This window comes from Rhynchophorus ferrugineus, unplaced genomic scaffold (assembly GCF_030347505.1).
Source record: "Rhynchophorus ferrugineus isolate W39M unplaced genomic scaffold, kcgeb_rfMv2 rfM10, whole genome shotgun sequence".
Taxonomy (NCBI): domain Eukaryota; kingdom Metazoa; phylum Arthropoda; class Insecta; order Coleoptera; family Curculionidae; genus Rhynchophorus; species Rhynchophorus ferrugineus.
In genome coordinates this window covers 6,998,902-7,025,130 of record NW_027472589.1, presented here as the reverse complement: position 1 = coordinate 7,025,130, position 26,229 = coordinate 6,998,902, and the positions used below count along the sequence as shown (strand labels likewise).

The 26,229-nt window shown below is 33.7% G+C and overlaps 2 non-coding genes across 2 annotated transcripts; one reads left to right on the top strand and one right to left on the bottom strand.

The window, feature by feature from the left end:
* Positions 1-16,742: 16,742 nt before the first annotated feature.
* TRNAN-GUU (transfer RNA asparagine (anticodon GUU)) lies at positions 16,743-16,816 on the bottom strand. Its single transcript has one exon. It is a non-coding gene; the product is annotated as a tRNA-Asn (tRNA).
* A 6,465-nt stretch (positions 16,817-23,281) lies between these two features.
* On the top strand, positions 23,282-23,355 carry TRNAN-GUU (transfer RNA asparagine (anticodon GUU)). Its single transcript has one exon. It is a non-coding gene; the product is annotated as a tRNA-Asn (tRNA).
* The last annotated feature ends 2,874 nt before the right edge of the window (positions 23,356-26,229 follow it).

Genomic DNA, 26,229 nt, shown 5'->3' with positions numbered 1-26,229 from the left:
AATTTGTATTTGCTTTTACGCCCTTCGTTGTATATCTTAAAAACTAAGCTTCAATAAAAATTTATTCTATAAATTCCATTAACTTGATATTATTTCAACGAAATGGAAAAAAAAATAAATGCAATGGAAATGAAAATGAAAAAAATTTAAAAAATTGTTATTATATTAGGAAAAATTAGTGTACGTTGTAATACATGTAATATTAACCCTTTTAATTAGTTCTGTAGCATTTATAATTTAAAGGAAATGCCCCACAAACTCAAATTCACTAATTGTCTGTAATTGTCTTAATTCTAATTTAAAAACTGATGGCTGTATAAAAATGTATTTTCCTTATCCTTTGATTATTTCAGAGCAACAAATTTGAAAATTACAAGAAATCATTATTTATTCATTCATAATCATTCATTCATTCATTCATTAATCATATCATTTCATTATTTATTTTAACTTTTAATGATTGAAAGTTATGCAAGTTTTTTTTGTTATATTTTAAAAACTCTTCTTTATCAACTAGGCACTATCTGGACATTTATCTGGAATAATCCACTTCCCAAAAAACATTAAGCCTTATCCAATCAACTGGCGTACTGTTGCCTATATATTTGGGGATGCATTAACTCAAGCTATACAATCATCAAACAAGTCGAATTAATATTGTATATGTTGCACATATCACTTAAGAAATTATCATGTAGAATCAGCGAAAACTTAGTATATCAGACTCAAAATTAAACAAAGATACTGTTTAGTTGAAAAATGTACCCAATCTGACCTAAGATTAAAAAAATTGATTCATTGGTCAAAACAAGCGTTAAATGAAGGACATGTAGACGTATGAAGTGCAAGTATGAAGTTGTACTAAAACATCAAACCAACTAATAATCCAACACGGCCAAAATAAAGTTCTTCGAACAATTACACGATGACTTCGAAATCAAATGAATCTACAAAGTTATCCAAGATTTCGTCGTAAGACATAAGAGAAGGTTGCTAAATCACAGCAACATGGAAGCAACACAACAACAAATACAAGAAGACAATAATAATAAATTAATATGTAATGTAAGATGTAATATAAAAAATTTCATTTATTTATTGCTAATTGATTCTATACGATAATTTATTATAACGAGAAGATTTATTGTTCTTAAAACACTTTGTTAACAATATTTAGAAATCTTTGACTAACAGGAAGATATAGATTAAACAAGACGACCTATCCCGATACGTGTCGAACAAGAATAAATATGATTTTATGCGACCAATAAACAATTAAACTAAAATAAACGATATTAAATTAATTGGAATAATATATTGGATATAAAAGACGATTTTCTCCAGGCTATTTGTTTGTCTAATATCGTCGTTTGTTAATACACGACGCTCGAGTGTCTTAAATTAGTGGGCTCTAGCGAGGCAGAAGACATATCTCAGTTACCCGTTTGTTTATCCCGGGCAAAGAGTTATTTCGCCCATTTCTCCGGCGTCACTATCTTAAATCTCATTAAGGTAAATATGGGGAGAAATTCATCAAAATGGATGTTGTGCAGCCAGCCACATGCCGCTAAGTTATGGTGGTTTCGGGGGAATGAGGTTTACGTTTTGTATGGTTTATGAGAAGTGGATGGATTTAGACTTGTATACTTTAATTTTTTTTCGAAGTCAGCAACGAGGGTAGAATATCTACAGTTCGAAGTGCCGCCGGTAAACAGTGTCGTTTGATTCCAAACAAAATCCACGAATTATTACTTATAGTTAGCGTTGAGAACTATCGACTGAAAACGACTATCGATTCTTTAGTAATTGATTACTTTTTACTATCGACTATTTCAGTAGATAATTTCCTTTCGACTAATTTTAGTCATAACTATATTCATCGAAGTGATTTTAACATCCTCGTTTTGCCGCACTAACCGCGATATTGAAAATTATGTGCCGATTGTACGCTTATATTTTATGAAAATATATGGTTTTATGTCCCGTTTATAATATGATAAGTAAATAACAAAGTACAATAATAGGAATAATAGCATTTAGCAACTCTTATTTTTTAATATTATTTATCTAATATGGTAAAAAGGACAACATTTTAATTGATAAACAGCATTCATGTTAAGTTAGGTTTTTTTTGGTGGACTTTTTCGATTTTCCCAATATCTGATTTCTTCTGAACCGTCTCAATGTTTGTTTAAGTCTTTTGAATGTCAAAATTTGGTTCACTTACGTTTGAACAAATGATAATCTTTAAATATTCCTGGTTATCGATAAATAGAATCATTATTTTATTGAAGAATATAATAGTTGATCAAAGATTGATTGAGAAAATACGATACAAATATTCAGTGCTCATTACTCCATTCATCTTTACAATGAAATCAAATATATAATACATAAAAATAATTGTTACATAATTCAAAATGAAACTGTTCCTTTAAACATAACAATAGTAACTTTAAACTTTTTTGTAACTTGTAATTTTTTGTAAATAATAATGTTCAAAAACAAAAGTTCAAAAACCTTAAACCCTTTTACTTGGCAACTAAAAGTTCGGTATTCTAATTTACAACTGTTGGTACTTCTTTGAAATAAATATATAAAAATATAGGCTCTTTCGAAATATTAAGCTCTTCGACATTAAGGATGAATGAATAAATTGAATTATGAATCCAACCGCCATCCAAAAATGACAGGGCAGTTTGTGTAACAATAAGATAATATAAATTAAGCGACGTTGAATTATAAAATATCAGTTTGCATTTGCATTTTTTGAACAATATTGTATTGGAATAGAAAATATTTCATATAGCCTTTATTTTTAAGGTTTTGACGAAAATTGTAAACCATTTCGGACACTTGTAGCTCAGTTTAGATAGTGCGAGATAAAACCAACTCAATATTCATATCACAAGAAGAAACTATGGACATATGAACTTTTCTTGGATCTCCACAAATATATCGCAACAAAAATTAGCCAAATTGATCCAACCGTTCTCGAGTTTTAGCGAACTTAACGAACAGCAATTTATTTTTATATGTACAGATTAAGTCTTCGGTTTTAATATCCCAGTTTTGTTTCCAGAAATTTTAGTTTCATTTCCTTGAACTTATCGAATAATCTAAATATATTTAACGAATATATCTAATATTGATGAACGAAGTTTGCCTGAACCATAAATAACCAAATAATAGACGTCGTAATGAAGAAGCGTCGGTCAGTACGCGTCCCCGCTTCCCTGGATGATAAATTCGTTTTAAATGGGTGTCCCTCGTCCCGTCCCGCATAATTTTCCCCAAATTAGCATATTGATGGCGCCACAGTATCCGGGAATCCGTAATAGGCTCGCTGGCTGCCGGTCGGCGGGCAACTGGATCGGGCGCTAATGGAAATACGATTCTCCTTAAAGCCCGAATTATTAGCATTGCAAAAGCGGCTCTGGCGCGGGAAACGCCGCAAAAAAGATTCCGGCAAATGACTGTCTAATTCGATTCGTTCGCTGTTCGCCTAATTATTTAATCCTAAATTAAATTTCGCGTAACGTCGATTGTTTGCAACTTAAAATCCAATAAAATGATGAGTCTCCGGATGGGAGAGTCGCACACCGTTCGAAATCTAATGACGTGATATTGATTATACTCTGGCTGGTTTGGGTTCGGAGGAAAAGGTGCTTAGAATTAGTATCAGGATTCATTACTCATTAGTTGATTGTCCGCCGTTTCTTATTTTGTACTTGAGTGCCTTCTTATTGCGTTATAAGTAACTTTTTCTACTACATCCTACATTATATTAAATACGTCTAATATATTTGCCATAGTTGATATTGTTTTCGTTTACTTGTATCAATACGCAAGAAAGACACCTACAGGATAGATACACCACACGTTTTATCCAAACCAAAATTAAATTCAATTACTTGAACCAAAGTTAAGAGTAACGCTTATAAAATAATACACTATAAAGGTTTATGTGGTTTGGTTCGTTAAAATTTTCTGATTTCTTGTTTGTTGTACATACATTTCTTGCATTCCCATTTCGGCTCCCCCCCACATTTTGAAACGGCGAATGACAAACAAGGTGAACTAGGATATATTTCTTTTTATTAATCTTCTAGAGCGTCAACAATTTGTCCGTGGGCAATAAGTATTATTATATGATTTCAGTTATGTAATAAAACCATCCTGACATGTAGTGGAGCTACAGTAAGTGATCTACTGTTCAACTTATAATCTAAATGTTATTCTAGATACTATTCTAACTTATTTTATAAAGTATATTCTGTAGCGACCTTGAGGTATGTCGAATTTAACATCGTGGAATAACGGTATGGAATGAAGTACCCAGAAATATAATCCCAGATGTTGAACACGGGCGGGGTGACAGCAGCGGTAACTAGAACACGATAAAGAATAGCTGGTAACTCCGAGAAGTTTATCTGGGATGTTATTGAATGGTATTTCCAATCATTCAGTACTCGACCATCGTTTGGTTTAGACGTGCCACCATCGACTGCCCAAGCCTCGTCTCCAGGTAACACCGCTGCCATCCGTTTTATCTATTTTGTATTTTCCAGATTTTTATATTACTTCAATAAATAACGGTCACATAATGTAAACACCACTGTTTCATTTCGTTTTGCCTCCATTCCCCGAGCAATATCTATTTACGCTAAAATCCTAACTTATTCTAAAAACTATTCTAGCTTATTCTAGATATTATTAAATCTCACTCTATGTTTCTATTAACCAGTTCATATGACAGTTTGCGTTTGAGCGTACGCACTTCACTGTCATTGCGCACATTTAACTATTTGGCGAGTACGTTGGGTGCACTAATAGTCTTTCAGCGTACTTCGCACCAACACTCCCGAATCACACTCGTTATGGGTTCTATGGGAATATCGCGCTGAACCAGTTTGTTGGGCACATAATATGGGGTATCGACGATGACTCGCAACACTTTATTTTGGAACCTCTGGAGAATAGCTATGTTAGATTTGCACCCCACAGTTCAATACCATATGTCCAAATGGGCCTAAGTATTGACTTATACAGCAAAATATTGTTATCTAATAATAATTTAGATTTACGCCCTATCAGCCAGTACATTTGGTTTAGGTTAAGCCCAAGCTGTTTGCGTTTTGTAATTATATGTCACCAGGATATAAAACTGATATGAAAGTGTTATCAAGGTAGATGGAATGCTAAAATGTAAGCATATTACTGCTAATTTGCAATGAAAGAGGATTCTACTGTTCACAACAGAAAAAGTTAATATCTCGTCATTTTCTTTCAGAATATATGGCTCATTTTTTCTGTTGACCACTTAAACCTGATCTATTTTGAGTCATTGTCTATTTGTAAATATATATTACTATTTTTATAAAATTAATAATACAAATAAATATGATTTTAAATTTTTAAATTACTTTAATTTATTATAACCGTAACGTGTTACGTATGGAACGTGCTACAAAAAATCCGTTTAAGTTTTTGTGTTCAGCAGATACAATCTGACAAAAAAAGTAATGTTACTTAATATCATAGAACAAAATAAAAATTTGTCACACAGCCTACATATGTCTTCAAAGATGTTTCGTCCTCTATGCTGTTTTTTGTCATTGACATCTAAATCATAATATGCTTCTTTAGCATCATCATAACTTTATCAAAGTTTTTGGTGGCCTTCGACAACAGATTTCTTCAAATCTATATCAAATTTTAATCGGTAATAATACTAAATGGAAAACAGTTAGGTCAGGTCTTTATCAATAACAAATCAAATATCAAAATAAACCCAAACACCTAATATCATTACCTAATGTAGTACTTCATTTTTTAGTATGATAAAATACCGGAACCTAGAAAATAAATAAATATGTCACTGGCCACGTTATAAATACAATAAAACCCACCAAGTGATGGGGCTCGATGATAAAGCCGTCCGAATCACTATCGAAAATCAAACAAATTCGCAATAAAACCCATATCGCACCCCATAGACAAGTAATGCACGTTATTCCGGAATATTATTTTACCGGTTCTACCCTCAAAATCGGCAATAAGACCGTATTAGTCATAGTTTGGCGAGTTTGTCTTCGCTACCCTACGGCGGGGGCGGCACGTGTGAGCCGACGGTAATAAGACCCGACGGATCATCCCTCGGGTTAAGGCGATAGGGCAATGACTATTTGCTCCCGTGCGTTGGACGGGCTCGAGCGCGAGACTTGAGGGACAGTTGCGAGTGGAAATTGTTTAGCCAATATCGAAATCGTTTCGTCAAGGTCACGGTTTATTTATTTGAATAGATAATGAACACGTTGTATTAAAAAAAACTCTAACAAAGCTCTGAAATTAATCCAACAATACGTCTTTTCTCTGCATAAATATGCTATTAATTATTTTTAAGACATTCTTGTACTTATCAGTCAATTATAAAGCTTATTTGGGCTTATGGGGTTACTCTAAATCATTAAACCCATTAGTAATGGAACGCTGCCAAAGCAAGTATAATAAAAAAAATTAAAAGGAGTGTTTCATTCGAATGAAGTAGTGGCGAGGGAAAAAATAAGTAGAGATTTTCTTTTAAAATTCAGGATAGTCGGTATAGGTGATTATCTGAGGAATCCTTCTCAGTCCATCCACTACAAATGATTTTAGAGTATCTATGATTTCATCATCTGTGCAAAGAGTCAGTTCACGGTGAGTGATTCAGAGTGTAGCGGGGCTTAACAGTCAACAGTGGGGTCGCATAAGAAAGACAGTGATTAAAGTATTGATTGTCCTTTGCTTCAAAATAGGCCTCGGTTCGGCGATCACCTTTTCTTTCGACGATTGACATTTCTTCCCAGCGAGCATTCTTTTGACATCTAAGAATGGGAAATAGCCGCTGGGAGCCAGATCTGAAGAATACGGTGGATGAGTAAGAAATTCGAAGCCCAATTCATGCATTTTTTCATCGTTTTCACTCACTTGTGACACGGTGCATTGCCTTGGTGAAGCAGCACTTTCTTTTCTTCAAATGCGGACTTTTTCAGCGATTTCATCCTTCAAACGGTCTAACAACGCTATGTAATAGTCGCTGTTGACGGTCCTTCCTTTTTCCAGGTAGTCAATGAAAATTATTCCATGCGCATCCCAAAATACAGACGCCATAACATTGCCAGCCAAGTGTTGTGTTTTCCCACGTTTTTGGAGCGAGTTCATCGTGTGCAGTCCACTTGGATGACTGTCGATTGGACTTCGGAGTGAAACCACGGAGCCATATTTCATCCATTTTCACATATCGACGCAAATATTCGGGTTTATTACGCTTGATCATCTTCAAACACCGCTCCGAATCATCAATCGTCGTTGTTTTTGGTCAAAAGTGAGCTCGCGCGGCACCCGCTTTGCACAAAGCTTTCTCATACCCAAATATTCGTGAATGATATGATGTATACGTACAGTTGATATATTTAGTGGTTTTACGATCTTGAATGACTTTGTTGAAAATCAATCATTGATTCATTTGAATCATTTTGTGGATTTTTTAATGTTCTTGTCGTTAACAACCTCTTTTGGACGTCCACTGCATTGCATTTTTTCCCTTCAAAAAGCAATATTTTACCAACACGCGAAATTCCTTTTTATCCATTTTTTTCACAATAACAAAAGTTGCTTCACTCAAAATGTTACAATTCATAAACACGCATCTTTTGATGGTTAGGGCTAACTAAAAACATGGATTTAATTCTAGTAGCGCCATCTATGTGTCAGGCCGGGGATTTTTCAACTGACCTGTTACGCTTCGAATTACTTACACAGAAGCAATATTGCCAACAGTAAGAAGATGTACTGTATATTGTTCGGTTTTCCTATTATTTCGTGTATCCCCTGTATGTATTTGAGTGAAACACCGTAATTAAAGAAGTTCCACTTCTCTCTCCACCTTGTTATTACAACACCGCAGTTCAATCTTATCTCGAGATGGTCACCCCCTATCCTTCTCGTGGCCTCCCCATCCGTCTCCTCCCGTCGCCGCTACATTACTACCGGTATTGGCTCCCTCGGCGACAAAAGACAAGCACGAATAACACTTCATAATGAAAATGTAGCAAACACGGGTTCAAACGCCGTCGATTCGGCTGATATTAAAACTGCCGAAGGTCCGAGAAGCGCCTGGTGAAGTGTTTGTCGACGAACGCCGAGGATGTCAGCTCGCTGTTTCTTTTTTCGGTGTCGGTTTCATCGTTAGACATCTAACAAAAAAAAAATGAGTAGCCTGCCGATATTGAATTGTATTCGATTCTGTTTTCGCGATGGCGGCTGTGCCGGAAATGAGAGAACTGAACGAAAAAATAAATGGAACGGTAAGGACGAATGAGATAAAAATTTGATTCGGCAATAATAGTTCCCAATCTAAGAGTTGTTCTTTAGTTGTCTGTAAATAAATAAGAAAAACAACAACGGGACAACATAACAATTAAAGCACTGTAGAGGAAACTTGGAAAACTATATAACTACTGGATACTGCAAAAATGCAGAACAAATAAGTGGATTTGTGATTATATTATATGTTTAAAAAAAAACATGAATTCTAAAACGGTTTAACGTAGAGTTTCGTTTCTTTTACTCCCAAAATACTTATATTTCAAGAGGTCTATCTTTGTCTGATTTTTAGCACCTTTTCCTAGCTAGATTCCTGCTATCATTTTTACCCAAATGTCCGTAGATTAATCAAAATTATAGGGTAGATTAATCAAAATTATAAAATATATCATTACTATATTAATAAATTATATAATAATTTTACGTTGAATCGAATGGTAGTATAACATGTGGTATCGAAGTTTTAGTCTCAAAGATATGCAATGAAAAGTATACTTTGAAAAAATTAGTGGGTTTCAGTTTATGTTATATAACTTAAAAAATTTAAATGCTACAGCAATTTGACATGAATTGTCTTTTCTTTCACACTAAAATACATGTATATTGAGAGTTCTATATTGATTCGAGAGACAAACTTTTTTTTCATCGTGAAAATTTGTGATTTTTTATAATTTTCAAGTTTCTTGTTACCATTTTCGTTCAACTAATTACAAAATAATGAACATTACAGCGATTATAGGGAATTTTACGTTGCATAGAATGAATTCTCACATTTTGTATATCAGTTTTAGCTTCACATATATGCAATGAAAAGTATACTTTCGAAATATGATTTATTTTTGGCACATTCCTTAAAAATTACATATGCTAACACAACAATTTGATTATATACATACATACAACATTAATTTTCGTATCTTTCACACTAAAATACATGAATATTGAAAGTGATCTTTATCTGAGAGGTAAAAAATTATGGGCACTTCTTCCATATGTATAGTCGTAAATATTTATGATTTTGTATCGTCTTCAAGTTTTTTGTTATTACATTTTTTCTATTCGTATTTTGTTAGAATTGCAGGAATTATAAAGAATTTTGCGCTGGATCGAATGATATTTAATAACTTTTATACAGCTATTAGCTTTTAAGTTATGCAGTGAAGACTATCTTTAAAAAATTAGTGACTGTTTATATATCTATAAACTCAAAATAACTGAAAAACTATACATCTGTCAATATTTTCTGTGTGATTTTTTGCCATTTTTCAGTTTCTAGCTGTCATTTCCTCTCAAATAATCTCAGGTTAATGGAAGTTAAAAAAATTGTGCAAAAATCGAATAGTAGTTTATGCGGTATATCTTAAATACTATAAAAGCTAAAGCTAAAATACTTCTATCTTGAGAGTTCTATCTTCATCAGATAGGTAAAAATTTGACCATTTTCAAATTTCTTAGTCATTTCCACCCCAATAATAACAGGTTAATGAAAATTACAGGAATTATAAAGAATTTTATACTGAGTTGAAGCGTAGTACAATAATTTTTATACAACTGTGAGTTGTTAAGTTCTACAGTGAAGACTATTTTGGTGAAAGAAAAATGGGTCCCCGATATGAGAACTATATCTGTATATGTGACTGGTTGTCAGAAATACCCTCTAGTGCATGGATCCACTGTTTTAGCCCGCTTTCGATTTATGTCAAAATTCCTTAAGTTTTACTTTGATATGTGTTGGGAAGATTTGGATTTTTTCACCTTTTCTATCCTATTTTTTGTGCTAACATTTATTCTCTTGGGTGATGACATTGTACTATCTTTTTGTTTTTTGTTTTTGATTTTCACAGGCAGATGGCTTTGCAGATTTCTGCGTTTTGTGAACTTCTCGTCTAAAGCATTGCACTGCTATTATTTTATTTGGCCGAAGTTCTCTAATTTTTTGTAGTATTCTGCATACTCTTTATGTCAGTGTGTCCTTTTCAATTGCATGTACATGTTGCTATATGCATTTCGTTCCTTTCTGAATAGGTTAGTGTGATGCTTACCAATATACTTCACACAATTTGATTCATAAATGTTTTTAATACTAATTCTAATAATATAATATAATAATGATAAAAAATTTTAATACGCCCAAAACTGCTGCCACCTTATCCAAATAAAAATAAAGAAACAGTTCTAAACCTAGTAACTCTAAAAGAAATAGTCAACAAAATTCAGAAAAAAACAATGACAAATTATTCTGAGAGCAGATACCAATGGATAAGGAGATAGTTCCAAGGTTCTTCCATTTTAAATCATCTCTTTATATTATGTAAATGTAAAACGTAAACAATTTTCCGTAGGCCTTTTAAATTATTTTTTATACAAACCTTGTACAATTATCGAATTTGATGCAGTGATTCTGATGTTATGCTCATAAGTACATTTCAGCGGTTAATTTTTATTTATATAGATTTTGCGTAATTTAATAAAAGTCAAGTCAGTTCAAATGTTGTTCCTTAAAAAATCTTTCGGTTGATATAAAAAAGAGTACAGTTCCCCGCGCTTCCCATCGAAGTAGAACGTAAAATTTTAAGCAGCACAACCAATCGATGTCAATATGTGCGGACGTAACCGATGAATATAAATCAAATCGGCATCTCGAGTAAATACAGCTCGACGAAATTACGACTCAAAATTGAATTTGACGAAATTTCGATTCCTCCAACCTTCATCCCGGCGCAAGTGTTTACCTTTCCGCCGGTAAAAAAAAGTGTAAAAAGTACGGGTGAGCGCTCTCGTTCACCCGAGGCCTCATCCTCGCCAGCCCTCTTCGGCCAGGAAATGCGGAAAAACCGCGTCGCCATCCACGTGGAGTGTTTAACACGATTACGGGTCTGAAAGGCGTCTAGATTGGATCCGCCGGGGTCGCCCTCGCTCCCACTCTCTCTCCCGATCGGGACCGCGTTTGCAGTTGACGGCAGCGAACAAAAGCTCCTGTAGACCGACCGACCTGTGGAGATGGTCGATTGATGTGGCTGAGCGGCGAACGGAGGGAGAGGGCGACCGGGGAGGACCAACCCCCCCTCCAGAAAGGTTCCGCTGCCGGTGACAAGTAGTGTTTCTTAATGGGGTTCTGAGTAGAAATTAGTAAGCGATTAAGCCCCCGGGGTGGATCTTAATTTGGCGCGATTGTCGGGTTAGATTGGGAGCGGTGGAGTTATCGATTGTCGGCCTGATTGATTCGGTTATCGGATTGTTTGCTTGTTTGACAACGTTTCGGCGTTGAACTGTAATTATCCGCTAAAGCGAACGCCCCATGGTATGTGATGGGGTTTCAAAGTTCGCCGCCCGATCTTGAATTAACGGTAGTTGTTAACATCTGTGGCATGTAAATCGAATTTTCGAACCTCCAAACTGCCTTAAACTACATACGATATTATTCCAAGTATGTATTATTCGAAAATCAATCAGATTTATATACAAAATATTATACTACAAAAATGTATAATCAAATATTAACTTATATTTTAATATTCAGCCACAAGAAACCTCCAACTTCATCTAAACAACTCGAATTGTGGTTGACAGCGTGGCGTGTCAAAGCAAATGAGCAGTAAAATTGAATAATTATGAACTCCCTCAAGCAGACAATGTTAAACATCAGGTAATGCATTTTGATCGACATTCAACATGGAAAAAACATATAGGGACAAGACGCAAATAGCTTGGGCTTAACAAATGTATTGGTTGATAGGGCGTAAATCTAGGTTTTGTTGTATAAGTCAATACCTAGGCCCATTTGGACCTATGGTGTTGAACTGTGGGGTACTACCAGCAAATCTAACAAGTTATCTTTCAGTGGTTGCAGAATAAAATATTTCGAGTCATCGTCGATGCCCCATATTACGTCTTCAATAGCCTAATTCAGCGCGATATCCTCATAACGAGTGTGATTTGAAGTGTTACTACAAAGTACTCTGAAATATTGTTACTGCATCCCAATGCACTCGACAAACAGTTAAATGTGCGCGATTACAATGACGTGCGTAGGCTCAAACGCAAACTACCATACGAACTGATTAAAGACTAACGAACTTAATGAATTAATTACTTACAGACACATAATATGAAATATCACAAAGAAGGAAAAATGGCTACCACACAAATTGACTGAAAAGGTCACTTAGAACTGTTTCAGCATGACTGTTTCGTTGCTTACTAGGCATAAAAGAAAATAGGAACACTTAGAAATTGGTTTAAATTTGTCATATTTGAAGGGAAGTCAATGAAATAACATTAAATATCTAGATGTATTTAACCTGCATATATTTGTATGTATAACGTTATGTGGACTAAAAATGTAATTGGTTATATAACTTGCCATGTTGAAATTAGTTTGTGTATCTGATTAGTTTAAATTTCCCACATATAAAATTGTAAGAAAGCTTTGTAATATTCTTGGATAGTTGTGAGCGAATTATTAAAAACGGTGTCACCATTTTATACGCTTCTTAGCAATAACAAAAGTAATATGTGTTTGATAGTTCCTATTCTAAGTAAAATATGTTAGTTACAGAAACAATTATTATTACTAAATTATTATTATCACTAAACCAGCGATATACGGTGGTTTTTGATGGAGCTTCATCGCCAAAAATCAAATTAAGTTGATTCAGGCACTCTTGTTGTGATAATCCGCGTCAAAAATCGTAAAAAATCATCGTATGAAAATATTCACGATTCAGTTCCATATTTTGCCGAGACGAAACTCTCAACTAAATTTTTTTTATAACATCTTTATTAGATACGCTTAGTACAATCTTAATTTACAATTAATTTATTACTACTTTTCCTATGTACTTGGATTAATTAACAAGCAAGACGAGTGCGAGAAAATACATAAGAATGTATTCCTCAATTATAAAATTATAATTATTTATTAATTATTAACTTATAGCTATAGTTTACACTAATAATACACACTAAATGTTCACACAAGTTCGTATGGTTTTGTTCGTTTCAATCTCCTGACATCCTGTGCGCTGTCCAGCAGTTGTATTGCTTCCACGTTAGAATGATTTAGTAATCTTCTTTCGTGTCTCAAGCCGAAATCCTGCACAACTTCGCAAATCCATTTGATTTCCAGGTCATCGTGCAGTTCTTCATTGGTTACATAGCGATAGGCATAGGTAATCAATCGAAGAACCTTGTTTTGACAGCGCTGTATGATTAACTGATTTGAATTTTTAGTGCAATCCCATATTTGCACCCCATAGGTCCAAATTGGCTTTATAATTGTATTATAGATCAACCTCTTTGATTTTAGATCAAGTTGAGAGTATCTTCCAACTAACCAGTATAGTTGTTTTATTTTGGTTCTAATGTATTTTGCATTTTGTCTAACGTGATGCTTTTCAACTAAATATAAAATAAACAAATCGCGTCCGTGCGACAAAATGTTCTGAGTACGTATCACAAAATATTGAGAATTCAGAAGGGTATCTTAAATGTGCGCATGCGATACAGTGTTTTATTTATATAATTTGCCGCCAGGTGGCTCCAAGTATAAATTTGGTAGCAAAGCTGAAATTTGACATCTTCTGCTTTCAGAAGGCTATTCTAAAAAATAAGAAGGCGTAGTGTACGTATGTTTATATCTGCTGAAATTAATAAAAAATTTACTGGATATTTTGGACTTTTTTGGTAATTCTATGCATTCTATAGAAACAATTTGATTTATATATAGAGAATTTTGGTTTAATTTTTTTTGACAAAGCTTTTGTTGAAAGCGTCTCTTTCATCATCGCTGACAAAGTAAACTTAAAAAACTTATGAACTTACGCGTTATTTTGTTGACCGTGTTTTATGGTTCTTTTTCAGTTAAAATGATTTGTTTAAATCTTAAGACATCTCAAGTGTTGCGTCCCAGGATGTAGTACCATTTCAAATACAATATCCAGCATTCCTAGGGATCCTGCTCTATGTCAGAAATGATGGAAAACTGATGGGAATCACTTGTGAGGTCTTAAATTAGAGCAAAAGGGTTTGTAATGTACATTTCATACAGATAACTATAAACCGAAATGTAGAAGAGCATTGCTTAACAGGGATATGGTTTCCAGTTGTTATTTACATTGTGAGTCTTTTATAAAGTTAATTATATGTAACTGATTTGTAAAATATAACAAGCCTCCATTTTAGCTATTGCATAGAAGAAAGAAAACATTGATCCAAATATGTTAGGAAATGTGAGTTGAACAGTGAAGTTATTAAAGGCCTGTAGTATGATAGATGTAATTTGACATATCAGAGACTTTTTTTACTTTGTTGGTAAATGATATCTTGACTGTTTTATTGAATTCCCTGATTATGCACAAAACTTAACAAGTCTGTCCAATATCTGAAATCACCAAACGCCTGTGTTTTCCAAAACCATCAACTGTTTTGAGCATTCTGAACGAGACATAATTAGAAAGATAATAGTTAGGCGTTGTTTGTTTCGGTGGATGAGAAAAGTTAGCAGAATAGAAAAAGGCAAAAATGAAACATATTTTATTGTAATATCTAAATATAACATAGCTTATATGGATGATGTACAATTATATACTTACAATAAATATTTGGCAAAGAAAATATTTTAAAAAAACATTTCAAAATCAATAGTTTTCAACATATATATTGTGCTGTACTCTATATTTGGCAGAGTTATATTTAAAATAATATAAAATGTTCTGTAGTTTATTAATTTGTACATTTAAAAGTATTAGTTTTGTGTTAAATCTGTTATATTACATTTTAATATATTGTTAGTACAACATATTGTCATTAAACATAGAAAATTCTAAGAAATTTCCTTTGACATAATTGTAATGTAAATTTTACATATATTCAAATAAAATGTATTTTTAAGCTTATATTGCATTTTTATTAATAGAATATTTTAAATTTCCCGCTTTTCAAATTGTCGGTCGCGCTCTCTGGTGGCAAACTAATGCTAAACTTGTTCACAGGTTATATATGGGTGATTTACTTCTAATTCCTCTGTGTCTTGTGGTACGTATATCGTCAAAAATGTCAAACTTTACGATAGAACCGTCAGATTGACATGACATTAGTGTGGCCAATTCCCGAAATATAAATAGTGGCCCTCGTAAAAACTGACCTTACTATAGGCTATAATCTTGAATTTTATATTTACTCTTGTCTCATTGTCAAATCTCTCTATATATGTCTTACAGTTAAGATTATATAAACTATAACTGTATTTATATTTTGCTGTACCACTTCATTTTGTATCCCTGGTTATATATTATCTCTTTGTTATTCGCTCTAACGAAATGAGAGAGTATTAATAATAATCACGAGAAATACATTAAGAGACTTAATAGAAATCTTAATATCTCTGAAATCAAAGAAACAATAATATGTAATAATAATGATAATACATATCTGACAACAGTGTGCATTTACGCGTCAAAGGATATTTTTGGATTTATTTCATTTTAAACTAAAAATAAACTGTATTTTAAAACTTTCCGAACCGTACTTTTCTATGCTAGACTAAACTAATTTCTTTCTGTACGCGACAATTGTTCCAAATTACGCCGATATTTTATTACAAGTTCGAGATTTGTTTGATAGCGAGTTCGGTGCTTTTGAAACAAACTCGAGATACGTAAGAACGGGAACACATGTGGTCGGTCAACGGGGAAACCCGATCTCGAAAAACTAATGGAACAAATGTCAGGCTCTCACGTATATTTGTTTACATTCGACTGAAAACATTTATAAAGTGCATCCAACAACTGTCGAATTCACTGCGTGATAGTGGTTGGCGTGATTGCACAATTAAACACGTACATTTTTATTGGCAATGTGCTGATTACCCTATTAACTTTTTTTTAATATCCTGCGTTCCTAAATACTAAAATGAATTAGATAAATTCATAACAAATAGTGCTTTATGCATTTCAGCCTACGTAATTAGTTATTATATTGATAAATTATTACAAGAATATTTCGTAATCCGCTATGAGAGATAGGAACACAACATAAACTTCAAAATAAATTTCCTTCGCCATTTCGTCACAAAATAATTCCAAGGCTTACTCCGCAAATTTAGTATAAGGTGCGTGATGTTATTGAGTAAAATGAAAAATCGTTAACACAAAGCCCGAATAATTGTGTTTAAATACCTTCACCTGGAAGATAAATTAAAAGTAATTCATTGCACTGTTAGCAAGTTACAGAAATAATCGTATAAATACATGTTGCATAGGTATGTCCGATGATTGTTATAATAAAAATTCTGCGGACATTTTATAAACGAAATGCAAAATAAATAAATATTTTTGGGAAATTGATACAATGAGTAAATTAATAAAAAAAAGTACCGCCCCCGGGTGGGCTCGAACCACCAACCTTTCGGTTAACAGCCGAACGCGCTAGCCGATTGCGCCACGGAGGCTATGCGCCGTTATTTTCTATACATATATACACCGACATCGGCTTAATATTATAATTTAAATATAAAAAAATGAAATAATTTTTCTATTAATTAATTTCGAATTTTTGGCGAAGGCGCCTAAATTAAGATAATAAAAATACAGATTAAGATCATATGAAAAATATGTAAACATAGATGTTTCAAATTACAAACATATGTTTGTATTGAATATTTGTAAACCACTGTGTCTTTGTAAAGCTTTATATGACTGCAACGAATCAGCTCTCTATTAAATATAAAAATATCACTATACAAAATACTACTTGAAATGACCAAAGTAACTATATATATATAAGCCAGGTTCTGCAAAAATATAACTTCTTCGTCACCTTTTCAAAGCTTCAACTCAGTTTAAAATATATGGCGAAGGCGCCCAAATAAAAATAAACATATGGAATAAAGATCAGAGAATTGCAATTGTAGCATTCTACACACTCTGAACACCAATGAAATAAAGACGTCATGGGCATAAAACTTTACCATGTTGTAGCAGACATAACCGAAACCACGTAACAGTAAATTTTAATAAAAATAATCACAATAACTATGAACTTGAACTTCAATTAGCTAGTAATATCAGTGCCTTCATATATATATATATATATATAGTGCCTTCATATTCAGCATCTTGACGATCATTTTAAAACACTTACGCCCATACTAAAGTATCGTTTTACCTTTAGCAGGTTAACCAAAAGCAATATATAAGGTCTGTAAGGCTTCATTACACATCATACAATATTACGACAAAATATAATTCAAATTATCTCATACGTTGTTTATAAGGAAATAAAAAATCGCCAACAGTACCATAGAAGTATTATTCTTGCAACAGCCAACAATAAAGTAAACCGGCACACTACAACAACAGCTAAAATACGTACTAATCTTTAACTCTTATCTTCTCGTATACCCAGAATCCTTAAACACAATTACAGGGAATCAGCAAAATAATCAGAACATACCTGAAATATACATAATATTTATTTATCAATAATGTGTGGAACCACCATTTTCTTTCGAAACGGTAATTCTTCATGGAATAGATTCGTAGACTGTACGGATAGTTTGCAAGGAAGTGTTGTATCATTCTTGTACCACGACATCTGCTGATTGTTTCAATGATGTTAGTTATATACAGTCTATCTAAATTTACTGTGAACATACGTCATCGCAATTTATAACGTTAAAACAATGCAATGTTGCTACATCAACTGTGAGTTTTAGTTTATTTTGTCTTTGAACTATAACAAAAGGCTAATCTAAAATTTAATAAGTTTAACTATAATTTATTTTAACATTATAGTACATCTAAAAACTACAATTAATTATAGAGCCACAATAGTTTATAGGTTAGAGTTATAGCCTCTTTCACTATTGCTTTCAAGAATTATGCATACGTTTGGCAACCGGACTACTTTGACAGACTCAGTCGTTTACGTGTTCGAACTCAGACGGCATTGTGTCTCTTTTTAACTAGAATAAAATGAGAAGAAAAATAGTATCTGATTCTAAAACGAATTTACAACTTTCGACATGCAATACATTAAACATTTTGATGACGTATGTTCGCAGCAACTTTGGAAAAACTATATATTTCCACTTCCTTCTCACTCTCTGACTAAAACTTCCCTTATCGGTTTAATAATGGTGAAGTCTGGCGATCGTGTTGGCTGGAGAAGACGTTTGACAGTTGCATTTGGTGGACCTTCTCAGAAACGATTTTAAAAAGAACAAAAAACCTTCTAATAATCTTATATGGCTTCGAAACCATAATGCTGCACGTTCTCCTTGCTACAAACGGCTCATAATTGCTCACCGAAACTTAGTGCCGCGACTGGATATTAAAACTTTAATTTTCAACCCGCCGAATAAGTTCGGTTATTATTGCCGAAGAGTCGCGGACGGAGTCAGCCTTTCCAGACGCGAGGAGGTCAGCATCTAATTAACTATTCGAAACTTTTAATTAGGAATTACGGCGGCCAATTAATTAAAAGCTATTTGGCTCGGCTCGACTGTGCGCTCTTCGCCGAGTCTGAGACAGACGATTTCGATATAATTACCAAATTATTCCTTGGTTAGAGTGGTCCTCGACCGACGTCTCAAGTGATCAACTTTGAAACTATTTGACGTAAGTAGTCTTTAATAGAAAAACAAAACACGAGCCTCGAAGCCACGCCGGAAGTTGCTTAGTTGGAAATAAAAAATTGTAATTCTAATTTTATTATATTCGGAAATTACCGAAAATTCTGATTTTTTTAAATGCAACGGTGATTTCAGTTTCTTATAACTTTTATTTTAAACTAATCAATATCCATTCAATTAAACTCAAATTACCTATCAAAAAAACAGAAGACGTTAGGTTGGTAACCGTTCCACATTTATTCCTCGATGTCCTTAAGTGGCATTTCGCGCCATATACATATCTCAGCTGAAATTGTAAGACATTACGTCCTAGCAGTTAAGACTGTAAACAAATTCGAATTATATATATATATATATATATATATATATATATATATATATATATATATATATATATATCCTGCCTCATACTCATAGATACTCATGCTATAAATGTAGACACATAAATTAAGTTCAGGTTACTTTTTGACCACACCTCGTACAATGATATAGGTTAGTTATTGAATTTGTGTAATATTACATTATTCAATACTATTTTAATATTTAAACTTTAATCTAAATATCAAGGAATATCTGACTTGATGAAACGCAAGTATGCTTTTATACTGGAAACACTAGTTCGATGATTTTAAAGGAAAATGTGATTATTTTTATTAAGATTTACTGTTACGTGGTTTCGGTTATGTCTGCTACAACAGGGTAGAGTTTTATGCCCATGACGTCTTTATTTCATTGGCGTTCAGAGTGTGTAGAATACTACAAATGCAATTCTCGGATCTTTATTCCATATGTTTATCTTTATTTGGGCGCATTCGCCATATGTTTTAAACTGAGTTGAAGCTTTGAAAAGGTGATGAAGAAGTTATATTTTTGCAGAACCTGGCTTATATATAGTTACTTTGGTCATTTCAAGTAGTATTTTGTATAGTGATATTTTTATATTCAATAGAGAGCTGGTTCGTTACATTCATATAAAGCTTTACAAAGACACAGTGGTTTACAAATATTCGATACAAACATATAAGTTTGTAATTTGAAACATCTATGTTTACCTATTTTTCATATGATCTTAATCTATATTTTTATTATCTTTATTTAAGAGCCTTCGCCAAAAATTAAAAATTAATTATTATAAAATTTTACAAGTTAGAAATATTATAGCTTTGTAAAACACCCCCTAATCCCTAGATTCTCGACATATGTATCACAGTTCTGGGTGTAAGACCACCAAAGGCGGACTGAAGTTGCTGTGAACAAATATAGTCTACCAGAATTTTGGGCGGAAGCTTTGGGTTGAGTAAGTGATGAAGTAAGACATTACGTCTTAGCAGTTAAGACTGTAGACAAATTCGAATTATATAATATATATATATATATATATATATATATATATATATATATATATATATATACACTTAAAAGATATTAATTAATACATGGGAAAAGTATGATTATGGATTTCATTCAAATCGCATGTACTTTCTATTAACGAAAGGTGTAGATTGGCTAATATAGACAGGAAATCTATGCTTTCAATCATACTTCAATTAATACTCATTCAATTATTTCTTCTTCATTCAATTCAATAGTTTCTTCTTCAAACAATTCAATATTTTCTCTCAGCAATACCTTATTCTTCTCATTTTCAATAACACTCTTTTCCTCAGTGTTCATGCAAATTACTGTCAGACTGTTTTTTTGGGCTTGATTTACCAGCTGAAAAGGTTTCCTTGCTGATGTTAACTCAATTTATAAGAGAGGATTGCCCGTGAAGGCGCTTTATTTTGGGCCTGACAGGGATCTGATGTGGGAATTGTTGGACCTGAGGTTGCATGTAATTTCATGTATAAGGAGAAAACGAACCGTCTTATTTCTGGTGTGTTAGTTTCCCGATGAATTTGGGTATTTCTGACAAACCATGGGGTGTTCAGAGTTTGCCTGAGAAGCTTATTTTGTATTACCTGCAGCTTTTCCACTAGTTCCGGCCTGATAAACCGATAAACTGTGGCGACACCGTAGCCTTTGGAGATTGCTTTATTTATCTGTGATGACCATAGGAATCTACGGTCAGAGATGAGGTCGAGATATGTGGCTTTTTGTCGCCACGGGATTGAGACTTTTTCCACTCTCAGCTGGTAGGCGCGGATGTCTCTCTGATTGTGAAAGAGTATGGCATGGGTTTTTTGGGGGTTGATTTGCAACATCCAGAAATTTAACCATTGGACTGTGGCATTTAATTGAAATTGAAGTTTTCTTTGAGCGGCATCTATAGAATGGGAACTGGTGAAGAAAGCTGTATCATCCGCGTATTGGACGGTTTCTACATCTTTCTTCATTGGGATGTCTGACATGAAGAGATTGAATAATGCTGGGACTAATGGAGAACCTTGGGAGACTCCTGCTTTGACTGATTTAAGACTGAAGAGTGTTTTACCGACCCTTATTTGAAAGGATCTATCCGACAAAAAGGAAACGCAGTAAAATTATCAGGTCTTCGGGTAAGCCTACTTCGATCGCTTTGTGTATTAGGCCGTCGTGCCAAACTTTGTCAAACGCTTTTGTTAGGTCTAAAAAGACCGCGCAGAGCTTGTGCTTTTTCTTCATAGCGAAGTGAATTTCTGCGGCCAATCTAGTGGTCTGATGTGCATATGAATGTTTGGCTCTGAACCCGTGTTGTTCATCTGGTATGATATAGTTCTGCTCAGTGAACCGGTTGAGTGCAAAAAGGATCGCCCTTTCAGCAATCTTGGTCACTGAACTGAGCAGGCTGATGGGCCTGTAGTCTGAAGGCGATAAATCTGCTTCTTTTTTGGGAATCACTACTATGTGTGCATGTTTCCAAATTTTTTGGGAAGTATTGCAGCCACAAGATGGAATTTATGATGTTGGTTAATTCCGAGAGCCGCTATTTTCCCTAGATTGTTGGCCTCTCTGGTGACTTTTTTGTTTCGAGTGGCGCCACTTCCCTTTTTAAAAGGTAGGCATTCCATTTGTTTTTCGTCTTCTCTTTGTGCTCTTCCCACAGGTTCTTAGTGGTGGTGGACAAGGCTGGTCCAAGAAACCCTTTTCTGTACCGCAATTCGCTGAGAATATCTGGGTGGGAAACACTCTTCCTATTAGAATTTCTGACGCTGATAAAACATGTGCGTTTCGGACTCTTAAGGAATAAAAACTCCACAATTTCGGGTCCTCTTGGTATTTATGGTTATAGGCGCGATAAGGAGTCCTCTACCAGGTCTACCATGCGACACGTTTCGTCTAGCCTCGATACTTAAACCCTCGTTTTCCTAAACACTCAACAACGAGCCGATGGGAATCATCCTTGTTGCACACGTCTGTTCTGTTTACTTGGTATCTTTTTGATTGTCTATATTTACCAGACGTTCAATATACTGCGAACGTTATGTTTTTTATCAGGTCATAATTCTTTTCCATGTCACAAATATTAAAAACTTCAGTTAAAAGGTCTAGTAAATTAGACCCTCTAACAATAGAACCGAAAGAATTCTACAATTAGCGTAACTTACATTTTATATGACCAAAACAAACAAAAAAACAAAAAATCTGATCAAATAACATTGATGTGGTAAGCTACTTGTCTGGGGAAACAGAACAAAGTTACAGTATAAAATAAACAAAATATTATATGACAAGAAAATGATGTATAGAGGTTAACGGATCAGTTATCTAAAAAAGTTAAGAAATATAATAAGCGGAGGAAAAACATTATGCAGTGGTTGAATTTAATTGAATAAGAGCTATACAATGTTAAAATAGAATAGTACATACAACAATGAAAATAACCTTGAGATAAGACATATAAAGGGGATCGTGAACTAATTTTAAGGAATTAACAATATATTCAGGATAATTATGACAATGATATATAATTTTCTGTGTTGTATATCATCTTGAAGTATATTGAAGGTGTTTATCTTAATTAAAGAAGAAAAAAGGGTGTCCAATCTTTTTTTTTCTGAATCTTCAGCCATATCATAAGGAAATAGTAAAATAGTGAATATCACTGTCATAATTATCTTGAAAATATTGTTAATTCCATGCATGTAATATTGCGACATCCACTCCACTTTCTTATCTAAGTTGCTCTTATATATAGAAAACAAATGTCATCCAATAAAAAGATAATAGCAGTCGAAATAGTATGTTAATGATTTTAAATGATGATCCATAAATTAGAATATCAGTGGACAAAACTCAAAATAGTCTTTCATTTCTAAATAGATCATGTGTAAATACGACATATGAAAAAGTCGACGCATAGCCTCCGTGGCGCAATCGGCTAGCGCGTTCGGCTGTTAACCGAAAGGTTGGTGGTTCGAGCCCACCCGGGGGCGCAACCTTTTTTTTTAGTTCAAAAATGTTTTTATCAAAAAATAAATCAACTGCACTAAAGGCAATAGTGGTTCTTAATAATACATACAACATATTACGAAACACTAACATAAGGAGATAAATTTGTTACTCTACTTACAGCGTCAATACTCGCTACCAGACCATTTCAACACAGCCAATGTTCAATGTCCAAGTTCAATAAAAAAAAACGCGAAACGCCTATACGGAATATGCATATCTACCGATGACAAACAGACCCGCTGATTAGGCAGCTCAGATTTTATTTCCTATATTATAACGAGGAGAGGAACTCTCAACGATATAATTGAGGAACCTAAATAGTACGCCCGGCTGCAGTAGATAGCAACACTCCCGAAACAACCGGACTAGACTTTTGCCAAACTAGATCAACGAACATCTGTAACAATACGAAAAAATATTATTAACTTATTAGCAATACAAAATAAGTGATATCATCTACTCCATGTGGAAGTTATGATGTAATTATGTATATGATAAATATTTAAATGTGATATTCAATATGTATATTTATATATATATATATATATATATATATATATATATATATATATATATATATATATATAAATATACATATTGAATATATATAAGCCAAGTAGCGGCAACAAAATGTGATCAAACACTGACCGACGATCTACTAGAAATAACCAAACTAACGCCATGAAGCTATAAAGATGTAGATATTATAAAAACGGTATCTTGAGAAAAAACTATTAAAATATAAAGATAATTAACAATTATACTCATTTATCTCTCTCACTCCTGAACACCTATTGCTTAACGTAGGTTTCGAACCACGGTTCTCGGCCTTAAGCCTACCGACTGGCCAGTAACTAATTTAGAGACCATCCCAGAAGACATCCGGTCTTACCATTCTGGTTATTGGCATGACTGCATTGCCTTTTCACACAATCACAATTAGAATCACAAACATACATTTACGACCATGCTCCAGCAGGATTCGAACCCGCGACTCTCGAAACAGTAGGGGGACTGTCCTATCGCCTAGACCACTGCGTCAACCGAATCTGCCCGTAGGCAATAAGTATTATCATATAATATTCATTAAATAATATAACTATACTGGCATGCAGAAGATGGCTTCAGTAAGTGATCTGCTGTACAACTTATAATCTAAATCTTATTCTAGATACTTACTTATTAACTTATTTTAAAGTCTATCCTAACTAATTCTAGAGATTATTAAATCTCACTCTATATGTCTATTGATCAGTTACCAATACATTTTTTGCCAATACATCTTAATTCGAGTTCATTTCATCTTTTTTTGATACGCTTCCTATAAAGTTTTACGTTAAGATTAATCCCAAGGTAATTAGTGTTCTTACTATATGAAATAATAGTATTATTCATATTTATTGCTATATGAACAGTTCTGCTGTAAGCAAATTCAATATGCACTGATTTATGCTCGTTGGTTTTTATTCTCCATGTCTGTATCCGTTTATTTATATTATTACTAGCGTGTTGCAATTTTCTGGTTGCTTCTACGGTGTTGCCTCCTAGGACCCAAGACACTTCCTTGCGGTACACCTGCTGTTGTTCCTTTCATTGTGTATTGAATAAGCTTCTTCCTTTTTAACTCTAAATATCCTAGTTATCTAAATATTTTATAGAGTTTATAAATAAGTCTGTTATACTAGGCTGAGCAAAATATTTCTCGTCTTACGCTTTTCCAATAATATTTGTGATTCTATATACCTGGTCAACTGTTGAATATCGACTCATTAAAATAAACTGATGCACAAAAATTAGATTTTTTCTATCTATGAAGATTTTAGCTTTTATTTATTAAAGGCCCATCAGCCTCGAGGGCTATTTAGGACCTATGCACTATATACATTTTAATATTACAGAACAAACAATATAAAGAACAAGACAAAAAGCTTATAGTTAATTTAACATAAGTATGAGAATAATATAGAGTGAACAGTTTAAAAGTCATAAGTTAACGCTTGAACGCATTTAAGAGCCTTGTGTATGGCCAGCAATTCGGCAGTAAAAACACTCGTCAAAGATGACAATGTTGTGTTGTGTTAACAATAAGTGTTGTTATATTCTTCCTTCATTGCTACGTCCAAGAATATAGCTGAGCAAAATATTTCTCGTCGTAAGCTTTTGCAATAATGCCTGTAATTCTAAATATCTGGTCAACTGTTGAATATCGACTCATAAAACTAAATTATGCACAAGTATTAGATTGTTTCTATCCATGAATCTTAAGAAAATAAGATATTACTGTACAAATAAATCAATGCTTAGTCCCATTTGGTCCTGCAGAATCAATATAGCAATCATTCAAGGGTTCCAAAACAAAGTGTTGCGGACCATAGCGGTTGTCCCGTACTACCTGTCTAATGAAATGGTAGTATATGTATATACTACATAATATATGAATTCAAAGTGTTGGTATTAAGTACTTCGAAAGAGTTTCAGTGCACCCCAACGTACTTGGCAATCAGTTAAAGGTGAGATAGATATCAGATAACGGCGAAGAAATCAGATTGGATGGCTACCATCCAATCTGATTAATAGACTTTAGACTCAAATTTAGTTGATGATTCGGAGCAGTGTTTGAAGATGATCAAGCGTAATAAACCCGAGTTTTTGCGTCGATATGTGACAATGGATGAAACATGACTCCATCATTTCACTCCGAAGTCCAAGCGACAGTCATCCGAGTGGACTGCACACGATGAATCCGCTGCAAAGTGTGGAAAAACGCAACAGTCCGCTGGCAAGGTTATGGCATCTGTATTTTGGGATGGGCATGGAATAATTTTCATTGACTACCTTGAAAAAGGAACGATCAT